The sequence below is a fragment of the Microtus ochrogaster genome, chromosome 5 (assembly GCF_000317375.1).
Source record: "Microtus ochrogaster isolate Prairie Vole_2 chromosome 5, MicOch1.0, whole genome shotgun sequence".
NCBI lineage: Eukaryota > Metazoa > Chordata > Mammalia > Rodentia > Cricetidae > Microtus > Microtus ochrogaster.
In genome coordinates, this window is record NC_022012.1 from 78,065,099 (window position 1) to 78,078,974 (window position 13,876).

Genomic DNA, 13,876 nt, shown 5'->3' on the forward strand with positions numbered 1-13,876 from the left:
ATGGTGAGCACCTCTTGGAATGCTGTATGCTGTGTCTGGGCACTTTGCCTCACCCTAGTCCAGGCCAACCTGGGTAAAGTCAAAACAGTGTTCATCTCCTCTCTCTGCTTCCTCTCTGTGGGTGTCATGTGACCGGCTGCTGCATGCTCAGGTAGCCATGCTTCCCGGGTCATGACGGGCTGCACCTGAAATTGTGATGCAGGCTAAGCATGCTCTTTAAGTGGCTTTTGTTGGGTGTTTTATCATGATGAGAAGGAAAGTGACTCTTGCATTGATTAGCAGAGTGGGAACTGAGAGCCCTCATCCTTTGGGGCTGCAGTCTCCACCAGTAAGAACCTGCAGGGACAATAAAGTCAGTTGTCTTTGCTTGAAGCCATTGACTTTGCAGGACATTGCTGGGCAGCTGTAGATGATGTACACCGCTTTGCTAAGCTGGTCTTCTGCAACACGTCCCCCCTTCTTACATATGTCCATATTCAGGGTGAGGTAAGGGTGGTACCTAGGGCTACCTTTGATTTTGCACTGTCTCACCCTTGTCCCAGCCCTGTATCTGTTTTATGGACTGTGTCCTGACTGCCTTGTCCTTGACCTCACGCAGACTTACCCTGCCTTTAGCCCTTATGCCATAATTTGGCTTCCTGTGGTGAGATCTGCCCAGAGCTGTGTAGAAGCTCCTGTGGTCCTTCATTAAACCAGGAGTCAGGCATGATGGCCTAGGTCTATAATTGCAGCCCTTGGGAGGTTGTTATAAGTCAGAGGTCAACCTTGGCTACATAATGAACTCCACGTAAGCCTGGGATATGAGGAGACCAAACCCAACAGCATGTATGCTAAGGGAGGCTGGTAACATCAGATGACGACGCTTCCAAACTCTGGGCGTCCATGAGTCTTGTACTGCCCTGGAGTGTATGGAGAATCTTCAGTAAATTAGGTAACTACAGGCCAAGGGACAGCCCAAGGGAGGTCACAAGAGAATGCTCTTCCTCAGAGGAGAGAAGAGTTCCCTTCAGGACGTCATGAAGAAGCAAAGGAAACACAATCATCCTGGCAGAACTCTGACTGACACCTTGTACCTAGCGTTCTGCCTGTGCCATCCAATACTCCCTGCAGCCTCATGAGGCATGCGTGTTTTCAGATCCCTGATAAGCCAAGTCCCTCACCTCCAACCCAAAACATCAAAGAAGCTATGGCAACCAAGGATTTGTCTGATTCAGTGGAAGGCAAGCGAGGCCTGAGCTGATGTGGGTGACTTATGATCTTAATTGCCTGCTGAATGGAAATATCTGTGTTTCCCTGAAAACAGACTGGTGCAGACCAGAACTGTCTGGGCGTTACGTAATACCACGATACAGCCTGGAACACAGTTGCATGTAGAGGTCAGAGACCAACCTCAGGTCACTGTGCCCTACATCTTGCTTTTCACAGGGTGTCTCAATAGCATAGGCTCACCAATGAAGCTAGGCTGACTGGACAGTGGGCTCCAGGGGTCTTCCTGTCTCTGGTTCTTCAGCACTGGGATGACAAGTGTGTGTCATCACACCTGACTTTTTTGCGTGGGTCTTGAGGATTGAACTCATGTCCTCATGCTTGCACGGCAAGCACTTTATGTGCTGTGGCGCTATGGCCCCAGCTCCTTACCCCCAGCCCTCCAAATTGGAATGTAAAAATCTCGAAACGTTTGATCCACAGATACAGTACAGTGGACCAGCATTCTTTTCAGGATACAGATAAGGGGAACCAAGGTTCTCAGAAGAACAAAACCCTTGCCAAACACTGGAAAGCTAACAACAAGAGTCTGTTCAAGTACAACCTTGAACCTGGAGCTGCCTCAAGTTCAGGAACCAACGCCGCCTTTGTGCACACGCAGATTCAGAAGTCAGGTGGGCAGCATGCACTCACTCCTTGCACCGTGACATCCTTCGTTTGTTTCTTAAAATTAATATAGTTGGGATGGGGTAGCGAATGTGTACTCTGGTGCTCATGTGGAGGTCAAAGGGCAACTTGTTGGAGTAACATCTGGGACCCCGGGATAGGATTTAGGTCCTTAGGCTTGGCAGCAAGCACGTCCGCCTGCTGAGCCACTTCACGAACCCTCATCCTTTGGTTCTTGGCAGAATTATGGCCCCCACACTGAGATGCCACTTTTCTACCTCCACCAGCGCTGGCTTTGTAGAGCCATTTCTGTTATTTCTATAATAAACTTCAAAAAGCTTTCTGTGTTTTGGATGTTTATCGTTTCTGGACCCAGTGGCAAGCAGACATTTATCCACAGAAAGCCTGGAGTTTAATGAAGCTTTTGTACTGCAAATATGTTCATGGGCTGGAAATAGAATAAACCCTTGGGCGTGTCTTCTCATCAACCCCCTTCGTTCCACCCCCTCCCCAGCCCTCGCTTATCCGGTGTCTCTGCCAGCACTCCCTCTGATCTCCTCCTCTCCCAGTAACTGGAAGCGTTCAACAAACACTGAGTCCCCACTTCAGCTGATGATGTGGCAGGAGAGGTTCTGTGGCTTGTAGGCAGCCTATGGGAGACGGAGGTGTCATTTGCTAGGAGTAGTGAGACAGCCGGCTTCTCTGATTTGAGCCTGAGCTTAACTGTGTATGAAGTAAGGAGAAATGGAGAGAGTTTAACAAATACCAGTGCCAAGGTGTGACCCCTCGTATTCACAGCACTCCATGATAAAAGAGAGTGTGGGCTGTCTGGCCTGATCAGTTTTTGTGAGTATCGTCCTCAGGTGACGATACGGTGACAAAAGGGCTGCGTGGCCCTCAAAGAGAGGCACCTGTTTCTGAGCTAAGCCGGGTTAGCAAAATGGTTCCTTCAAGTCAGCTCTGCTCTGACCAAGGCTGCACACAAGAGCAGATTTCTAACTGATTGTTCTCAGCCAGAGTTACCTGAGCTGGTCCCCAGCACTGGGGATTTAAGATTTCCCAAGTTGCTTTGGAACACCGAGGCCAGCCCCAAGAACTGGAGCCACAGTCAGGTCTGCTCCAGGGTGGTTACTACACACTGAGCTGAAGCCCAGACCTGTCTCAGGAGCTGTGAGGTTCTGTATTACTCTCCTTTGGCATCTAATTCCTACCCAAGCACATGGCTCTGCGGAGGTTACCTCCTGCTGCTTCTCTCCAGGGCTTGGGCTTCATTCCACCATCAACTTCAGATCTCCTGGAACCTTCCCGGAATCTGTGGACAAGGAGGTGTGGAAGGCCAGGAGCAGGGCACCGCTGGCTTGTGACATCTTCCTGAATGCAGTCTCTCTACCCGCGGGGCTGCCCCTATCCACATGAATCCAGCTTTTCAAAGTGCAGGAGTCTGTGGCCCGCTGTGGGAGCCTCAGCTGTCTGTGGAATAGGCTCCCACCCATCAATACCACCAATTCTCAGTGCCCAGAGTGAGTCGCAGCCATGCCACTTACGTTCTAGGCATAGCCCATTGTGTACAAACATGATGAGTATGTATCAAATCCTCCTTCATGCATAGGAATTATGACATAAGCATGCTTGTTGGGGGAATAAACAGATGCCTAAAAGCAGCAGGGGCTCTGATTACACAGGGCTAAAGGGATGAAGGTTGCCTTGCTTACACCATCAGAGACTGTCAGTCTGAGAAGCAGAACCCATAGGAGTGATTTTGTTTTTGTCTTGTGTGTGTGTGTGTGTGTGTGTGTGTGTGTGTGTGTGTGTACACGCATGCTTGTTTGATGCATGTAGGTGTTTGTGTGTGGAAGTGCAGGTGCCTGTACCACAGCGCATGTGTGGCGGTCAGAGCACAGCCTAGGTCTCAGCCCTTCCATTCCATCTTGCTTGAGTCAGGGTCTTTCCCTTGTTTTGTTGCTGGTCCATATGCCAGGCTAGCTGGGGACACTTGAGTCTCCACCTCTTAGCTCGCCCTAGGAGCCCATGATTACAGGCACACAGTGCCATGTCTGGCTGTTTTGTGGGCTCTGGAGATTCAAATTCAGGTCTTTTACTCACTGAGCCATCTCCCCAGTCCTCAGATGATTTAATAGAGATATTTTACTTTACTTGCTATTAAACTATGACCAAATAGAAAATGTACTTGAGAAAGCCAGGAAACAAGTTGTGAGATAAAATAGTAATTCACAAGGCTGAACGGTAGTGTATTGAGCAGCATGGCCATGAACAGGAATTCAGTCTGGATAACTCATGTATTAGGATTTAAATGACACAGTCTGAACTAGACACACAACAGACAGAAAAATAACCTTACGTAAGAACAAACACAAGCGTGCATCACCTAGTATCATAGTGTTATTTCTTTCCGTAATTAAAAACATACATTTTTGCTTTGCCTGTACATCCCAGCTATAGCTACAGGTCAGGCAGGGAATTTTACATAAAATGGAGAGATTTTAGTGCAGAGAATCAAGGCCAGAAAGACAAAGTGGCCACTGAGAACCCGGGTAGGCAGTGTCCCCAAAAGAGCAGCGTCCCTCTCCTTCAGGAAGGAGCAAAGGGAGCAACCTGGTGTTTCTAGAACTTGGAAGCTTACAGAAGGTGCCTCGGAACTAGGGAGGCGGTTCAGCTGGGAAAGTGCTTGCTGTGAGAGGTTGGGGACTTGAGTCTGATTCGCTGGGCATGGCTGCACAGGGCTGTTATCCCAGCTCCAGATGGAGCCAGGTGGATCCCTGGGACCTGCTGGTCAGCCAGGCTAGCCTGATGGGAAAGCCCCAGGTCACTGAGAGACCCTGTCTCCAAAAGGCAGAATTCACTCTTGAGGAATGAGCCCTGAGGTTATCATTTGGCCTCCACACACACAAAAGCACACATGTGCACACGCCCCCCCCCCATACACACATACGCACACTCACATGTACACACACACTCACATGTACGCACACACACAGGGCATGGCCGAGCAGAGCACTAGAACTTACAGGAAGAATGGATGTGGCTCACTGCTGCTGTCGTGTCTTGGGTACATGCTGGACTTGGTTCAGAAAGTGGGGTCATCTGTGTCTGCTGGGTTGACACAAGTCTGGCTGGGGTGATCCTGCAAGGCACAGAAAGCAAATGACTTAGACACAGTCCCTTCTTCTCCTGCCTCCCCCTGTCTTCCTCTTTGAGACTCACAGGGAACCTCTGATTCCCTCCCAGGAAACCCCTCCCCAAAGCAGAGTTTAGGAGCCATGGGCAGACCCAGAGATCCCACTTAAGGGTTACTAAAGGGAGCTTTGTGCAAGCTCTAGAAAAAGGCCCTTCTGGTAGAATGGGGTCATGCTGGAGTGTGTGCATGATAAGCAGAGAAAGGAGCTTGACCATACCAGGGTGCTGGGCTCAGCAGAAGGATGGGGACTGGATGCTAAACCCCTAACTGGCTTCTGGACCAGAAGAGCCAGTATATAGGACACCACCTGTGCAGTCAAGGGTTGTGGCCCTTCATCTCTCCAACTACATGTGTGCACATGGAAACACGGTGTGAGCAAATCTGCCCTATGTGTGACTATAGATAAATATACAGGGATGGTTAATGCCTATCATAGAAGAGAGCTGGCCATACTACTGTCCTATATCCTGCCCTTCTGGCTTTGGATAGTGTGTCGAGAGGCATCTGCACCCCTGATGTATCTGTAACTCTTCTCAGCTAGAACCAGGAGTTCAGATGTACAGAGCCAGGTCTGCAGAAAAAGGTAAATGAACCTAGGCCAGGAGCCATTTCTGAGGGTCTTGTGCTGAGGGATAGGGTGGGAGGTGGGAGAAAATTTGAAACAGATGTTAGAGAAGTCTGAGGGTAGCACTTAATCTTCAGAATAGACTTTCAGTAGAACGAACATCTAGAAGTGATCTAGTGACAATCATGATGCTAACAATAGCCTTAGATGAGCCTTTCTAGAACAAGGTTCAGAGAACAGGGAGATTCTAGCAGGAATCCAGGGAACTCAGTGCTAGAGAGATGACTCCATGGTCAAGAGTGCTTGCTGCTCTTCCAGAGGCCAAAAGTTTGGTTCCCAGCTCACAATTGCATGTACCTCCAGCTTCAAGGAATCTGGCACCCTCTTCTGACCTCCATGGGCACATGTAGACACAGACACACACAGGCACACACACTCACATAGATATACACACAGACACACAGACACAGAGAGAGAGAGAGAGAGAGAGAGAGAGAGAGAGAGAGAGAAAGAAATCTTAAAAAAAAAACAAAAAAACAAAAAACCAAGCATTCAACAATACAGGGCCAGGGGGCTGGAGAGATGGCTCAGAGGTTAAGAGCATTGCCTGCTCTTCCAAAGGTCCTGAGTTCAATTCCCAGCAACCACATGGTGGCTCACAACCATCTGTAATGAGGTCTGGTGCCCTCTTCTGGCCTGCAGGCATACACACAGACAGAATGTTGTATACATAATAAATAAATAAATAAATATTTAAAAAACAAACAAACAGGAACTCCTGGGAGATATTCATGAATGGAAGTGAGAAGGCAGGCCCCAGAATAAGGTGTCTGGCTTGTAGGAGGGCTGTACCATGAGTCCACACAGTGGTCACTCCTTGGCCAGTGGTGCCGTAGAAAGAGGTGGAACCTTGGGGCAGGCGGTGTGCTGAAGGCCGAGGGCTGAGCTGGGAGTCTCCATGGAGACAGCTGGAGGATTGTGGGCCAGCTGTGAAGAACTCTGAGTAGTGTGCTGCAGTGTACACCCCAGTGATGAGGAGGAAGAGGGTGACAGTAGCTCTACCCACTGGCCACCACCCTAAGATAATGCTTTGCTTGTAATTCTGGTCTTCCCCAAGTATCCCCATCCCACGGTACTGACATCCAACCCCAAAGCTCCAGTCTGAATCCCCAGGGCTCTTTTTGTCCCTTCCTCTTCCTCTTCTCCTCACACAGCAATCCATCAGCGGGACATATTGGATCTACCTCCAAAACATATCCGGAGTCTGTCCATTTCTCTCTACTCCCCAGGGTCTACTTCTCCTGACCTGTACTCTCCCCTCCCTACATCCCTCTACTCCACTCCATCACTGGTCCAGTCATCCTGCTTTCCCTGGTCAACTGTCCACTGTTCCCAGACTTTTTCAACTCTGCTTTCCCAGCCAAGCTTGTTCTCTACCGCAGCCAGAATGACCTCAGAAGTCCAATATAAACAAAGGTTTGTAACCACTTCCTTTTCCTTCTCTTTATCTGTGAGTGTGTGTATGTGTGTGTATGTGTATGTATGTATGTGTGTGTATTTATTTGGCTCATAGTTTTATAGGGTTTGGTCTATGATTGTTTGGTGTCATGTGCTTGGGTGGAACACCATGGAGGCGGGAGCATGTAGGGGAGGAGGATGGTCACCTCAAGGCAGACATAAGCAGAGAGAGCAGCTCACTTCATGGCAGAGAGGAAGCCGAACAGAGCCCTTAATTGTTTCTTGTTGGCTTAAAGTCTAACTCCTTACCGTGGATGCAGACTTCCATGATTTGATTGACATTGTCTCCTACCTCTATTTTTTTTATGGCTCACGTGTTCTAGCTGTGCTAGCTCGCACTCGATTCCTTGGCCATGTCAGGCTCATGCTTGCCATCACCTTTGCAGTAGCAGTTGCCTTGGTCTGGAATGACCTTCCCCCGAAGTGGTCATGGCTGATCTTTCTTGTCATCCAAGTCCAGATCACAGTTACTTGCTTATCCAGCCTTCTTTCCCTGGTCAAGTAAAAAGTATACTCTCTCTGTTTCTTGTCCCTTTCTCTGTGTCTCTGTGTCTCTGTCTGTCTGTATGAACGTGTTCAGGGTTGGTTGGTAGGCAATCTCCAGGTTAGGGTTAGGGTACTTATCTCTGCAGCAGGCTTTCCCTAGAACTGGGATTATAAACCCACATCATCATGCCTGTATGTATGTATGTATGTATGTATGTATGTATGTATGTATGTATGTATGTATGTATTTAATGGGTTCTGGAAATCAAACTCAGGTTCTGGTAATAGTAAGATGAGGACCTTTCCAATTGAACCTTCTCCCCAGCCCCTGGCTGCTTCAGTTTTATATGGAGATAACTAGTCCAACCTGGAGTCAAGGTTCAGGTCCCTTTTTTCAGTCTAGTGGACTGTCTGCAAAACGATCAAATACTTTGTGGCCCGGCATGACACGGTAGTGAGTGCCCCTCCAGGATCCCAGGGATCTCTGAAGACCTAGCTGGCCAGGCTAATATGTTCCTTGTCAGTCCTGAATAAAAGGAGCCCAAGAGAGTAGAATTCAGCCTGCTTCTGCAAGTGGATTCATTGCCACGAGGACAGCACCAACTACGCACCACCAAACGTGCAATTACACCAGAAGCTGCCCAGCCCTCAGCAGAACAATGAAGGAAAATTTGGTTCCTTGGTCTACCAGCCCAGGGCAAGTAGAAACAAACATGAGGTTGGAAATATTTTTTCTGTGTGTATTTTCTTGGGCCATTAAAAGAGATAGACAAGCTTTGAGTGGTCTGAAGTAAACCACCATCCAATTTACAAGTAGTTATTGGGTTCTGGCTGCAGCCCAGTTGTCAGAGGCCGTGGGCAAGTTTGGGGCAGCTGGGGAGTGATGAGGTCTCTCTGATCATGAAGCTGGTTTCTGGAAAGAGAGACAGGACAGAAAAAAAAGGGAGATCAGGAATGCGGCTAATACAGAGAGCCAGGGCTGCCTTAGGCTGTGTGTTGGGGTGTTCCTATACAAGCACTCTGAAGATGGAACAGTCTGTGGTGGTCAGACCAAGGGGTTGGATGGGCAACAAGAGGAGAATTTCGAGGAAGCTAAAGAGAAGCCAAGGCTTTCTGCTGGTGATGGACATGGTAGGGCTCCAGTCCTCTGATGGGGCAACAGTGACATAACGGCCATTCAGCTCCTTCCTCCGGCCAGATTTGCTTTTCTGCCTCTGCTGTCCCCCACTATTTCCCTCTCCCGCTGGAGAGTGCTCAGCTTTGCCTCCCAGCCCATAGGCACCCTACCTGGAGGATGTGTGATTATCTTTTGCAAACATACAGCAGAGGCAGTCCCTTGGCTGCCAAGCGCCTTGGCGCTTTAGAGCCACAGCTTGGAAGGAGCCCACAGTTGTTGTTTGAGCCTCCCGCTGCACGGGTGCCTTTGGAGGAGGCAGGAAGTGCAGCCTAGAGAGACAGAGGGGGTGAAAGTGCAAAAGCACAGGCTGTCTCTGGAGCCAGTCTGGGGGAGCTTGAGAGCTGAGAGCAGTTCTGTGTACGGAACACCAGAGCAAGGCAGGCGGGGAGTCAGCGCCTGCTAATTCCAAGTTAATTTTGAATTGCCTTGAAAATCACCACGCAGCATCCAGTTCTGCCTTTGCTGGTCGAAGAAAGCAGCTGCTTTTTTCTTCTTCTTCAGTACTTGCTTCCCCCCAGCAGTGAGGCCAATTAGGCAGAACAGCAGTGGATGCTGAAGTTGGTCTAATTTCTCAGTGAAAGGTCAGGCGAATTGTCTGCTGGGAGCTAACAGGCGCAGGGCACGCTATGGGAGGTGCCGTTTCTTCTGCCTGCTCCTGCCTGCGCCCATTAATGCCTCTTTGGCATCTTTAAAGATGTCTCCTAGGTGGCCTTTGTGACAAACTGAGACCCCTTCGTCCTAACCAGCAGTGTTCCTGTACCTTGGGGATGACACCAGGCAGTGACAATATGGTCCCTGTGCCCGAGGAGGGTCGTGGGTGTAGGAGTCTTCCCACACCCACTCAGATTCTCTGTAATACAGATTTCTCCCTGTGGCTTCAGCTGCCCGGGGTTGGCTGGGGAGCACAGCTTCAGTGATGTCAGCTGCTTCTTGTTTGTCTTGTAAAGAGCCTATGTCAGGACAACTTTCTGGAAAGCTACCTGCAATGGCTCTGGGTCCATAGACACCTTTGCATCTAACATATCCGGTGGTTTGGAAAATGGGCCTCTGTGGCTTGGGACCTCCGTAGGTCTGTGTCGAACATGCAGTGTGATGGCAGGAGGCCAACTACCTGGAAGTGGGCTGGGGACCTGGTTGATCCCATGATGGGCACGACATGGCAAAAGTGTCATTTCAAAACTGTCAAGTGTTTTCTATCAGCAGAGGTGTGGACTTTCATCTCGAGGGCAGCTGCGCCCTTTGCATCGTGGAAACTACTGTTGGTTTGAGAAGTGAGTCCACTCCCACTGTTCTGGGAAGAACTGTGGATGTTGTTTTTGATGGGCAGGCGCGAGACCAAGCTGTGTGCAAGCTGATGCCAGCGTGAGCTCGCTCCTGTCTCCTTCCACCTCTCTCTTCGTTCGTTGCTTCCAGTGGCATTCTGCTTGCCCCTCACATCTCTTCTGACAAGCAGGGTCCTGGTCTGACCTCCTGGGCACCCGTGTCTTTTTACTCCCCTTCTAAGACCTGCTCTAGGCTTACCAAAGAGAGGCTCAAGGGAGGCAGATCGTTCCGGTTCCCCTCATGGAGTCTCAGGCTTGACTGCTATTGTCTTTGGTCCTTAGCATAGTGGCTGTTCAGATGAGGATACAACTGGCTCACCCAGACCCCGATAGGAGGCCACACGAGATGGAGGTTATTGTCCCCATCAGCTTTAACTGTCAACGTGACACAGCCTGGAGTTACCTGAGAAAGAAGCCTCCGTTGAGGAATTGCCAAGACCATACTGGCCTATGGGCATTATCTGTGTGGCTTGTTTTGATTGTCACTTGATGGAGAAGTGTCCGGCCCAGCATGGATGGTACAACCTCATGGGCAAGTGGTCCTAGAGTGTCTAAAAGAGCCAGCTAAACATAAGCTGGTGAGCGAGCCAGCAGCGTTCATCCCTGGTTTCTGCTGCAAGGTCCCACTTGAGTTCCTGCCCAGACTTCCCTCAATGATGGACGATAACCTGTGAGACTTTCCCCCCTTAGGTTGCTTTTGGTCAGTATTTTTTTTTTCCACATCAACAGAAAGGAAACTGCAACAGGGGCTTATAAGGATCTACGCATTAAAATGATCTTCGTTGAATGTGGTGCCTCACACTATAGTCCCAGCATTTGAAAGGGCTAAGACAGAAACACTGCCGCTCTTTGAAGCCAGCCTCAATTAGACGGTATGTTTGAGGCTACCTTGGGCTCCAGGGCAGGACCCTATCTCAAAAAGCAAGAAAGCAAGAGAAAAAAAACAAAATAAAAAAGAATGCACTTGTCTTGGACCTGAACCACCTGGGCCAAAGGTCTGAGTATGGGCAGAAGAAGCCTGGGAAAGGATGACAGGGTACCTCCTGGAAGGCAGCAACTGAAGCAGTCGCATCTTCTACCTGAACTTGTATCCTTGCAGGGGCAAGGAAAGGATGTCTGTAGTTGTCTTCCAAAACACTCCTGGAGTGTTCATCAAAAACAAAAGCTCACTGTTGTGGCTGTCCCAAGCCATGGCCTTCAATTTAAGCCATGTCAGGTGTGCCAGCCCCCACACTGAGTGTGCCAGCCCCCACGCTGAGTGTTCCAGCCCCCACGCTGAGTGTGCCAGCCCCTTACACTTATCTCTAACTGTTGTTTATCCCCATTCTTCTTGATCATAACTCCTGTTTCTTCCATACAAAACAAGTATCTAATATAGCCGTCCCAACTCTTTCTCTTAGTCTTTGTCCAGTTGCTCCTTAAGGCTGGAAGTTGTCACCTGGCTAAGGGTGTGACAAGCAGAACCAGTTGGACTGCTCTGGACTCAGTTACTCCAACTGAACACCTTATCTTGATGACCCCTGCTAGAAATTGTGGAAGGTTCCACTCGGGTGTGTCCAACAGTTTTTAATGATGCGTTATTTCTGGGGACCGTATGTGACCCTGGGGCTGCGTAATTCGTATGTAAAGCCAGTCATAAACTTGAAAATACAATGTGTTGATCCTTGGGCACAGTCACAAGGACTCTTCAAGTATTTAAATCAAGTACAGAGCTCTCAGACAGCCTTGGTCGTTTGGAGGAATTTCTGACTCATTGTCTATGACTAGCCGGTTGTGCTAGCTAATTAGATGTCAACTTGACACACACTAAAGTCATTTTAGAGAAGGGAGCCTCAGTAGAGAAAATGCCTCCATAAGATCAGGCTACAGGCAAGCCTGTCGGGCATTTTCTTTAATAGTGATTGGTGGGTGAGGGTTCAGATCTCTGTGGGTGGTGCCATCCCTGGGCTGGTGGTCCTGGGTTCTAGCAAAAAGCAGGCTGAGAAAGCCATGGGGAACAAGCTAGCAAACAGCTCCCCTCCATGGGCTCTGCATCAGCAGCCCCTGCCTCCAAGCTGCTGCCCTGTTTTGGAGGTCCTGCCCTGATTTCTCTCTGATTGACTGTTACCTGGAAGTGTAAGCTGAAATAAAGCCCTTCCTCCCCAAGTTGCTTTGGTCATGGTGTTTCATCGCAGCAATAGGAACCCTGACTAGGACACCTGTGAAGAGTTTGCTCAATGACAGGGACATCAAAGAAGAAAAGGGTCACAACCCCCTTTGGTCTAGGCCCTAGTCAGCTCATTCAGTACCATAATCTTTCCCCTTGCAGCTCACAGGGAAATCTATATATTTCATAATTTCTCCGCATCAACCCAGTAACTGTCTTGAACTACTGGGGAAAGTACAGAAAGAGAAAGGGGCTTCTCCTGGCTTCCTAAGGGAGACCTTCTAGTCTATGGCTAGTCCAAGACTCTGGGAAAGCATGACCGAGGTCTTATCTGTCTTGAAGTCCTATTGGAGTGGCCTTGATTAAGTATTACCGGAGACTTCTCAACAGACTTGGTCTTTCCCTATGCTGGTCAAATTAAAGTGGTTGATCAAGTGAGATAATCATGGGAAAAAAATACCCAAAGCTAAAGCTGTAAAAGGAAGGGGTGGGTGTTAGCAGGCAATTCTCTGTAGGTCTTTTGAATGCCTGCATGTTCCCTGAGTGGTGGTACTGACTGTCTTTGCTCCATACCATCTTTTCAAGGATGAATTGCACAGTGTGTTGGCAGACAGTGTCTCCCAGCAAAACCAAGGAGGACAGGCATAGTGTTCACTAGGAAAGACTGATCTTTCCTCGGTGAGGGATGGGTGCATGGTCTTTCTCTTCCTGTGCAGCAGCCCACTGTACGCACAGGTCATTTGGCCATTCTCGTGTGGTCTTGAGAGATTTGAGGCTTAGAGAGTTAACGTTTCTGGCTCTCCCCATGGGCAATGAACTCCTTTGGTGACCCAGTATTCATATCTATCTGTTTGTCTGTCTGTCTGCCTGTCTATATATCTATCCATCTATATAACTATCTATATGTATTTGTCTTTTAAAGTATTTATTTATTTTGGTTTTTTGAGACAGGGCTTCTCTGTAGCTTTGGTGCCTGTCCTGGAACTAGCTCTTGTAGACCAGGCTGGCCTCGAACTCCCAGAGATCCGCCTGCCTCTGCCTCCCGAGTGCTGGGATTAAAGGCGTGCACCACCACCGCCTGGCTTTTAAAGTATTTATTACTTATTGTGTATGTTTCATTGCTATTTTTACCATTCTTTATGTAAAAGGAATATTGTCTTGACTGGGGAGATAGCTCTGGGGTAAAGAGAAACTTGTCAAGCAAGCCTAATGACCCAGATTTGGATCCCAGGGCCCATGTGAAAGCCGGGCACTTCAGCAGCAACATCTGTGAACCCCTGGGTCCTGTACAAGGATGTGAGAGGCAGAGCCAGGAGAATCAACAGAAACTTGCAGGTCTGTAGCCTGGATTGAGCTGTCTCAAACCAAGTGGAGAGCTGAGGTGCCAACCCGGGAAGGTTGTCTTCTAATCTCCACAAGAGCACTGTGGCACACACAAGCCCAATAACACACAAGAACATGCGCACACAAACCCGATGTGGGGAGAGGGAGGGAGGGAGAAGGAGAGTCTCTTGTTGACAGGCAACCTTCACAGCCAATGTTGACTGTGCCAGAAATCTTGACCTGCTGCTTCAGGTGGACTTCAGAGAGGACC